This window comes from Lycorma delicatula, chromosome 7 (genome assembly GCF_047948215.1).
Source record: "Lycorma delicatula isolate Av1 chromosome 7, ASM4794821v1, whole genome shotgun sequence".
Classification (NCBI taxonomy): Eukaryota; Metazoa; Arthropoda; class Insecta; order Hemiptera; family Fulgoridae; genus Lycorma; species Lycorma delicatula.
In genome coordinates this window covers 95,003,056-95,014,550 of record NC_134461.1, presented here as the reverse complement: position 1 = coordinate 95,014,550, position 11,495 = coordinate 95,003,056, and positions in this window count along the sequence as shown.

Here is an 11,495-nt window from a genome sequence, read left to right as displayed (position 1 = left end):
TTGACAGTTTGCCCTGGAGTTACAAATTCTTTATGCACAATACTGCTACTTTCAAAAAAGCAAATCAGCATGGTTTTGATCTTTGATTAGCTCATTTGACATTTTTTCGGTCGAGAAGATGACTGAGTGTGCCACTCTTCACTTTGTTTCAGGATCGTACTCAAATATCCAGGATTTCACACCTGTGATCACACGATTGAAGAATTCTTCGTCATTGTCAATCCTCTCAAGAAGATCAACGCACACATTTCTTCGATTTTCCTTCTGTTCCATTGTGAGGTTTTTCGGCACAAACCTTTCACATGTCCACATCGTCTGTCAAAATTTGATGTTCGGTGAATGTGTTTAAATTTAACTGTTCACTCATCCTTATTGTTAAATGACGGTCTAATCTCACAAGAATCCTCACACGCTCCAACATTTTCGTCAGATTTTGAAGTTAAGGTCTCCCTGAGCGAGGTTGATCTTCAACATGTTCTCGGCCTTCCAAAAATGATTTGTGCCAGCGGAAAACTCATGCTCTTGATAAACAATGTTCCCTATAGGTCTGTTTCAACTTTTCTTCACTGATGGCGATGTCAAAAATAATGTGTTGGCTGAATGGAGTTGAAACTTGTACTGAGCATGTAGAAGGGATGAACAAACTGGTCTAGCACAGATCAATAGACACAGCATTGCCAAATCGCTTGCAGTGTTACCAGTCTGATTACTTTTCTCACACACCTCGTGTGTGTGAGTATATATATATTTGAATTTTTTATTTTATTCTTATGGTATTGTTATTGTCCCTTTCAGAGTAGTTTCCCACAGATGCAACACACTTATATCAGTGTTTCTTCCAATCCTTTAGACTTCTGGAAAAACATGTTTTGGTTCATTCTTAAGCAATTTTTTCTTTATTTCATCTATCATCATAAATCATATTTTTTTATATTTTCTTAATCAGTGGAAACAAGAAAAAGTCACAGGATGCTGTATCTAAAGAATACAGAGGCTGAAACATCAGATTAATAATCTCCAGTTAATAGTTTTAGTTGTAGTTAAGTGTGAGCTGGAGCATTATGGTGTACAATCTAAGAATTATTTGCCCATATGTGTTGTCTTTTTCTTTGGATGCCTTATGTAAATAGTGTAAAATAATACTGTTTGTTGACCGTACAACCTTTTGCTAAGAACTCATAATGGAAGATGCCACTGTAATCGAAAGCAGTTAGAATCTTAACATTCTATCAAATGTGGCATGCTTTTTTCAGTTTTGGTTCTTCAGGAAACTTTCATTGGAATGGACCTTTGTATCAATGTCATAACTGTACATTCATGTTTCATTATCTGTATGACACAGTAAGTAATAAGAATAATCAGTGATGTCGGCTATCGTTTTGCACTGTTGGTTTTGTTGAAATTTCAACAGTTTTGGAACAAATTTTATCACCTATTAACCTTAGTACTATAAATAAATATTATTCTATTTTATTAATTATTTTTCTAATAATTAATTATTTTATTATTATTATTTATGTATATATTATATTTATTATATAAAGTTAATATTAACTACTTGTTAACATCCCCAAAAGGTCAGTCAAGATCTCTAGTAGTGATTCAATGATTATTGATCACAATATCCTTTATTTTGTCAATATTTTCATTGGTTGTTGATATATTTGGACAATACCCCTTTTTACATCTTCACAGCATTCTTGAAACCATTGTACTACTCGTAAACCCTTTGCATTAATGTTCCACCCTTGCTCGGAAGCCTTCTCTTACATCATCACAATTTTACTAACATTTTCATTATTTATCATCCCTCATATATATATATATATATATATATATTCACACACACACACACTCACACACACACACACATCCTTGAAGTATATAGAGAAGCTGAAGAATATATTATGCAAGAATATATATTATGAAAGTTTTTGGATGTATTCTTATGTTATAGAACTGCTTGGTTTGCATCTGTTTGCTATTTTGTGTTTTGTAGTATAAATTCATATCTCAAGAATGCATTGAGATATTTTAATAAAATTTTATATGTACGTTAAACAGACATTGTTAATGGAAAAAAATGTAAATTTTTTTTTACAAATTTCAAAATGGTAGTGAATTCACATTTTTGAATTTTGTTTCAAAGGAGTTCATATCAGGAGAATCAAAATGACTCTCCTTACTAACTCTTCACTGTATGTGTTGTTCAGCAGCTCACTTATGTTTTAGCTAAAGTGAACTGGAAACCCCTCTTGCATGAACTACAAGTGTTTTCTAACATGCAATAGTACATTTTCCAAGAGATGGGTAAGAATGTTTGATTGAAAATCAAGTCAAGTAGTAGAATATGAGGACCTACACTTTCAGCGCATGTTATCTTTCAATTTATGCTGATGCTCCTATGGAACATTATCTGCCCACTGATATTTGTGTTTGTCCCATTCCTACTGAAATTTTTTTCATTGGTAAACATCAATGTCTTTACAAACTAAGGATTTATGGTTTGTCAGAGGAACCATTGGCAAAAGTGAACTCATACTGGGAAGTCAGTAGTTGACATGCAGTACCCTGCATGTAGTAAGATAAGAGTAACTGTTGATATATTCTGTTCATAGTCTGAAAATAGTTGTAATACAACTAAGTTATAATACTGACTTTGTGCCCACTCTAGGATTTTGACTGACAATTCTAAGGTTTTTGATTTACTCTCCCTTCCTTGATTTCTAGCGAATGTTTTAATGTTACAGTTTCTCTAAGTCAAAAAAAAAACAATTGAGAAAGGTTTCATGATTTGGCTGTTATCCATCTGGAAATGATTCCTGATAGAGCTGTGCAGTTTCATTTATTTACATTAACTCTCCAAATAAAAAAATTATAATTTCATGAAAAAATATTAAAAAAATTGTGCTTTATGTTAGTCAATGTTAAACTATACTTTGATTTATCAGTTTTGACCATTCTCTATTTAAATATTAACATTTTCAGCGTGTTGCAGGAAAACAACTGTATTTGCTAAGCCTGAGCATGCTCATAAAAACTCACATGTCTCATTGAGAGCATCACCTATCGTGGTGAACTACCTTTTTTCACAGTTTAGTTTATATTATACCATAATTTATGAAGTACTTTACTATCCTTATTTGAAGCAACATTTTTATTAAGAAAATTATAAGTTCATTAGAATGAAAAAATAAATTCTTATTAATACTAGACATGTCCTCCGTCTATACTATATAGAATGTGACCACTTTCCATTTGGTAATTATTTTCGTAGGCTATCTAATCAGCTCAGTCAAAATAATGTTTTATATTTATATTGTATTATTTTAATATTTTTTTTTTTAAATGTAAAAAACAAAAGATTACAAAAATACAGAAATTTATGATGGCAAAATAAGCACTAGGAAAAAAAATTAATTAAAAATTATGGGGGTAGATATCTATGGACTACTTTAACAATAGCATTGGAAGAACTTTTCCACATGATGACACAACATAAACTAACTCATGCCAGCTGCCTGAACTCGAATAACAGCAATACAAAATATCAGATTAATACATCATCATTTAATTATCATTTAATTATCACATTTAATACATCATCTGTCCTTGGCAGAGCTCAGTATGAAATGTTAACGAGTGTTAGTGCTCAACATGTTAATAAGAATAAAATTTAATCTAAAGATTTGATAAACTTTCTGGTTGCAGCAGAAGAATTGGAACAGGGTCAAGAAAGTTCTTGATGACCCTCTTCTATTCTGCAATCTTGTTTAACAAATGGAAGTGTTTACCATTTTAATTATTCATTTATTTATTAATTAGATTAGTTTGTCTGGTACTTATTGTTTATATATATATATTTCTTTTTTTTGTAGAATATTCCTAAATTATTATGGTATATGTTAAATATTATTTAATAAAATACAGCTGAAAAAAAGTAATTGAAAATATCTGTATGTAAATAAAAAATATATCATGCCAAAGATTAAATTCATTCATTTTAAGTGCTTAGATACTTTGTTAGTTGGTGAGTTATGATCAGTTACTCTATTTTGAAGTTAATAATAAAATTTGTATATTACGTATTAATTTACTCGGTATGTCAAAGGAATTTTTTTTTACATTTGTGAACATTTACCTAGTTTCTGTTTTGTAGGTAATGTTGCTTGTATATTTCAGCTACATTTTGTCCGATGTGGTACTAACATATTTTACTGCATATTTATTCATACCAGTAGAACTAAAATTTCAACGTGAACTAAAGCCATCAGCTTCTACTTGTTCATATGATATTAATCTTCAATATAAAAATTGAAAGGAGAAGTAATTAAAAATTACTTTGATGCAGTGGGTATATAGGGTTTCTCAGGAAATGTTTGGAAGCAAAACTACTTGCAGATAATACTCTGATAATAAATCTTTATATTATCAGAGAAATTAGTAAGAAAAGAGTGTTAAACACAGCCAACAGTTCTGAAGTAGATATGCTGCTAAAGGTATCCAATAAATTAATTATGCTCTGAAACATCCAAACATCATCACTAATCGAGCTTTAAAGTCATTCTGAAAGCTCTATTACACATTTGTAAATATAGTAAGAATAGTTAATTGTTTTTCAAATTCATTCTTATATCATCTAGTGAACAATTTTTTTTTTTTTTTTTAATTTAAAACCTGTCCTGTAGAGTTTATTTATGGAACTATCCAGCTGGCTAATTAATAGTATTATTATTTTACACACACTAAGAAAATACATTGATTGTTTACATATACTTTTTATCTGGTTATTAAATTATCTGTTATATCACATAGTATATGCTTCTGGGAAGAAGTATATACTAAGCATAGAAAGCATAAGTATGCAATGAATTAGATTGATATGTATGAAATTTTTTTTGTTACAGTAAATACAACATAAAAACATGTAATCTTAGGTCAATATGTAATGAGCATGTTGTTAACACACCATATACCCACCCTTAGCATCCAGTTGATTTGCATATTAAGTTTATAACAATTAATTTGCAGAGGAAACTTTTAAATTAACAAATCATTGAGAATTCCTCTTCTTTTACAGTACAATTATTTTTAATAATCATTAAATATTTATCAAAATATATATATGTGTAAAATAAATTAATGATTCATTTTTTATTAGCAGTGTAGTTCATAAATTAATCATTTTTCGTGTGTATTGCAGAAGTTTAGTGAAAAAATTTGTAGTATTTAAAATAGAATTAAAAACATACATACATACATACATAAAATTAAAAAGTATTTATTGTTAAAATCTTCAGAGCTGTAAATTTAACATGGCCAACAAATTAATCTTCATCTGTTGTATTTTTTAAGTTCAAACACTATGTCATGTGCCCCTTTACATTATTATTAGTATATCTTTATAATAATTTTTATAAATTTTTTATATCTTTATGAAGTCACATTCACAATTGGTGGGAACTATCACAAAAGAATGATTATAACACAAAATTATAATTATTAAATTAAAATTATGATTGTTACAACTTGTTATAAAAAACTACCCATTCAATTTTACGATATTACTCTTCTCATCACAGGGTAAGAGAAATTATTAAAATACATTGACTGTTATGTAAATGCGTGGTAAATATTAGGCAGAAATAAAGCAAACAAAAAAAAATAAACTTGGACTACACACGATACCACTAAATGTATCAACAGCTAACATAATTTTTTTTTTTTTTAACTGATGTCAAAAATTGCCCATCGTTTTGGTAAATTTACTATGTTTATTTTTTTCTTTTACAATTTTTATGTTGTGATTTGTTCAACTAGTGAATAATAAGTGACCTCCCCCGCATACAGTCCAATGAGATGAGGATGACATGTAAATAAAGTCTATTCGTATACGGATAAAGGTGTTAATTGAACACCACAGTACACGATATCCATTTGTCTAGTATTCAGATCCGTATAAAAGCAACTAACTTTTACTAGGATTTGAATCTCATAACCTTCAACTTCAAAAATCAGCCATTAAACAAATGATTTGCGGTGAGTTAAGCACTAGACCAACCCAGTAGGTTTTGTTTATTTTTAAAAAAATTATATAATTGTGATGAATCAAGAAAGAAGAAAACATGTCCAAAATTTAATTGAAATGTGTTGTAAAATAAGAATAATGTATTGAACAATATTTTTTTCAAAATTAATAAAATTTTAACCTAAGATATTTATTTCATTTACAATATTCATTTATACAAAGTTCAATTTGTTGTTTATTGACTTTTTATTATTGCTTTCTACTAAGTAATAATACTTAGTCATTCATTTCACTGTAGTCATTCATCTCATTTGGTGGTAATGCCATTAAAATGTATTGTCTTGTGTTCGTGGCTCGATCAGGATATTGAGATATTGACAATTTAGATTGTTTATATAATTACAGTCTATTGGTTTAAAATGTTCATAGTTATTACAAGACAAATCAGTATTAATAATGATAATAATTATCATAATAAGTGACAATAATACAGCATTAATGAACACAAATATTAATCATAGTAATTACAACCACAATAATAATCAGGGTAATAATAGTAAACAATAATATTATGTCAGTAACAACAAATCAATTAATACATAACAAAGAATAACAATCATAATGTTACACATAAATGTCAATAGTACATAATAAATACAGATTACATGCAAGACAGTTTTAAATAAATAATCGTTTGGAATTTATTCCAGGTATATAAATAGAAGACCTGAATTCAAACCCATTAACAAAAGAAACCGCTAGTCATAACTCTTTTTAACCAGTAGACTTATTAACAAATAATCATATGAAGTTCACTTACAAATACCTCTGCTGTCCACAAATAAAACTACCCTAACAGTTTATGAGTGAGATTTACTACATTATTTCTTTCACATATAGTTTTACTGTAACTTACTGATAGTATTTGTTGTTTACTGGAATTCACCATGGCATCACTCAAATTGTATCAAATTTACTTCACACTGGAAATTCTCTGCCTTACTGTCTCAGAATGCTCTCGAAGACTCACTGAACTCTCACAACTCACATCTTGCAGCCTCTCCTCGCAAAACTGACGTCATAATGTCTTGTCTCGCTAGGCTGATTCGCCCGTACTCTTTTGTAGCTGGTTTTCTCAGGGATATTTTTACTTCTAGCCTCTTTACCTACTGAACTGGACCCAGCTTGAAGTGTGAGAATAATGGCTTTCATTCCCAAGAATTCCATATCCAGGTCCGGTAGCTTCTCGCAGTACAACAGGTACTAATTGTTTGTTAGCGGGCAGTCTAATAAAAGACGATTGTTAAACAATCCTGTACCGTTTAATAGAAGAGTTTCTTTTATTGTCCCATTCTGGATTTTTCCCATTATTATATTTTCTCCTACTTTCATAATAATTGGTAGGAATCCGTTACTCAGGCCTGCTATACTGGTCTTTTTACAATATGATTATTAATATTCATTAGCATACAGTTGTATAACATTAATTGTTAAAAATCTACATAAGGAATAGGATCAAAATAGTGATAATAAACATAAGAAGAATGAAACTAAACTATTAATATTAAACATGAGCAATTTTTATAATCAAGGTGCAGTATAATAAAAAATCATTATGATTTGCAGTAAAATTGTGGTATAGACAAGGAGTTAGATCTTTACATTTGCTGTCTTATTGTAGTTACTGATAGATTAACAGCTCAATAATTATTTGTAGCTCTTAAAGGCATGCAAATAAAAATTAATGTAACAGTAGTTACATTAATGAATCGCATGCTTGTCAGTGACATGATGTTTCATGCTCTCACTAAATACAGAGTTAAAATTAAGTCCCACGTTGATTGACTATACATAACTTAAGTAGTCTGTACTTACACTGGGAAAAAGTGTTAATTTATTAAAATAATATAAAACTATCAATTTCAGTAAATTTAGTTTTCTTATTGTAGTAAGTTTCTCTTTCCTAATTAAAACAATATAGTCATAGAAGCTTCTGACTAATTATTCTCAGTACCTCACTGCACACTAATATTAAAAAAAGCCAATCCTCAGTTTTTATTAATGCAGGGTCCTGCATATAAACCGGACGATTTTTGAGGGATAATAATTAAACTGTTTCAACTATTAAAACATTTAATGTATCAAATTAAGTTCAATTTTTTCAATTTATAGTGAATTAATTACATAGATTTTTTTTTATTTGAATATTATGTCGTCCAAATATTTTCCATTACTCCTCACACATTCACTTAACCTCATTCTAAAATTTGACATAGCTCGCTCAATCATTACTTGTGGAACCGCTTCAATTTCTCGTTGAATGAATGGCCTCCTTGAGTTCTGCAATTGACTGTGGTCGACTACTGAAGACTTTATGTTTGAGATACCCCCACAGAAAAAAATCACAAACAGCCAGATCAGGTGAACGCGCTGGCCAAGGAATGTCGCCAAATCGGGAAATCAAACGTTCAGGAAAGGTTTCTCGCAGAACATCCATTGCGATTCTCGCCGTATGGGCGGTGGCACCATCCTGTTGAAACCAAATTTCATGTCCTTGAAAGTCATTCAGTTTCTGTCGCAGAAATTCATTCAACATGTTTACGTATCGATGAGGTGTAGTTACTCTGCGGTTTAACTCCTCAAAAAAATATGGGCCAATTTTGCCGAACTTTGAAACCGCACACCACACTGTAACATATTGACTGTGAAGTGATTTTTCAAGAATTTGCCATGGATTATGCGAAGCCCAATAACGGTAATTTTGTTTATTCACAAATCCTGACAGACGAAAATGTGCCTCGTCACTTAAAAGAATAATGGCATCCGGGTGGATATTTTTGAAGATCACCTCGCAAGCTGCTTTGCGAGACGCCCAATCATTTGCATTAAGTTGCTGCACTAACATCATCTTATACGGATGGAATTTTACGTCGGCATGAAGAATTCATCGTACACTTCGATCAGAAATGGCTAGCGCAGTAGTATGTCTAGCTGCTGAACGTCGTGGAGACCGCGTAACAGCTAACCTTACAGCGTTAATGTTTTCAGGCGTTCTTACAATCCGTTTTCGTCCTGTTGGTTTCATTTTAAAGCAGACGATGTATTCCTAAAATTCTTCACCCACAACAATATCGTATTCCTACTAGAAACAGACGCATGTCGATTTAAATTGAAATGTCTACGAAATAAACGCTGTGCTACAATAACCAAGTCATTATTTTTAAAATAGGCTTCAATCACAAACGCTCGTTGTTCACCCGACCACGACATACTGGCTACTGAAATAGCATGAATAGACCTGTCGATGGACAACACTCCCGCCTTCTCATTGACAGTGGTGCCAACATAACAATTACTACAAAATCGTCAGATTTATATGCCGGATCCTGTATAATGCACAATTAATTTGTCTGCTGAAAAGGTCCTCATTCCTATTAACAAAATGTCCATTAAGTTGCTTATAATCTTTATAAGTTCTAAATAGTAAAAACCACTCATTTTTGGGCGCATCACTTATGAATCGTTAAATAAAACAGATATCACATCTGTAGTAATAAATAATGAATTAAGATTTCAATAAATCTTTATTGAAAGGGAAACTTATTCCAATTAACATAATTGTGTGAGAAATTAATTATTCCACAGAAATAATGTTATACAACTACTGGTATACATCTTTCTTAACATACTGAAGTTGTACTTTACATTCTTGTTTTTTTAATAAAATCTTAAGGACCTCAAAGAAGTATCAAAAACTAAACATACATTGCCAAAATAATCGCAATATAAAGCTATATGGTCAATTAAATAGGTTGCATTATCAATTAAAAATGTCCTTGATGGTGACTTTTTAAATATATGATATTGTAGAGCTTATAATGATTTAGTCACCATGTATGATGGGATCTTTCAAAATAACTTCAAATTATGTTGCACAATTTAGATATTATCCTTACCTCTTCTTATATTATGGTAAAGAATATATTTCTTTTGAGGTTTAAAGTTGTGTATGTACAACAGTTTCTTACATAAGCAAACAATAATATAAATTATTGTTAATAATTTGAAGTTAATAATTATTGCTTACATAAGCAAACAAACATAAATCTTGTACAAAACCTGTCTACGTACTTGATTTGTTTCATTTATACTGAAATGTAACTCTATGTTTATTTTTTATATATTATAATGAGATCATGATAAAATTCTGTACTTAATCTTTAATTATTCAATCTAACAATTTATGACTTTATTTGGTCTACACTACACTAATTTACCAGACAAACTGTCAATTGTATTTACTTTATGGTTTATCAAAAATCTTTAATTATTTATTAGATCTTTTAAAAAAGTTAAAGATAATATTCTCATTTAATTTGGGTTGTAGTTTATTAGCAATTCAAAATAGCTATGTAGGAAGTTAATTCACAGAAATTATTAACAAGTACATAAGTTTTAAGTTGTTCCAAGATTTTTTTTGGGTTGACCAAACAAAATCTTGCGGCATATTTTGTTAGCTGTACAAATAGTCTATCAAAATAATAAAATATCAATTTGTAATTATATCAATTGCATATGATGAAATCTGTACAACTACTATTATAGTGAACCGTTTGTTTAACAAAGTTTTAACGATTATATATACGTAATCTTGACCTTTGGATGAGAGGTGGTTTCAAATAACGCGCCATTTACAAGTAACTGAATTCTCTATTGTGAAGCGATGTATTACATCGCTTAAGAGTGTAAACCACAGATAGCGCGAGTTCGTAGATTTTATTAGGAAGCAAGTTAACAAATTTCACGTTCAGGACGTTTACTGTAATTTATAATTCTTAAAAAAATTATATACAAACGATTTAATTATTTGAGTTGTACCTTAAGCGTACTTTCGTTCAATTTAAAACTGTTCGTACTTGATCGCCTTGGATGCAATAAAATTATAATAAGGAAGCTGTTTGTCTGTATCAGTTATAACTAAATCATAATGTGGTTGTAGTAGGTGTGTCTGGAATGTGTTTATTAAAGTTTTCAAGGAAAACAACTCCCATTTAAAATCGGTGGTTTAACCTCCAATATTACGGTAGCAGTTTTTTTATCTTCAGAAAATTATTTTCACAAGTTTTTTATCAAATTTAATAACAAAATAATGACAAAAAATATGTAAAGATTATTGTATACATATTGTTGTCGGAAACATTTTGAGATTACGAATATTGTAAACGTTCTAAAACAGTTATCAAACTTATACTTTCCCCTTCTTATTTGACTTATGTTTATGTAACAGTTAATCATTTATTTACGGTCTCGCACTAGATATTTGTAACATTATTACAAAATTTTATGGTGAGTGGTCATGTGGTATTAGAGGCACATTTTAAACAGTTTTTATTTGAACTATACATTAAGTTAATATAAACTGACCGATAAATAATTTTATTACATGACAAGCCAATGCAGTCGATTG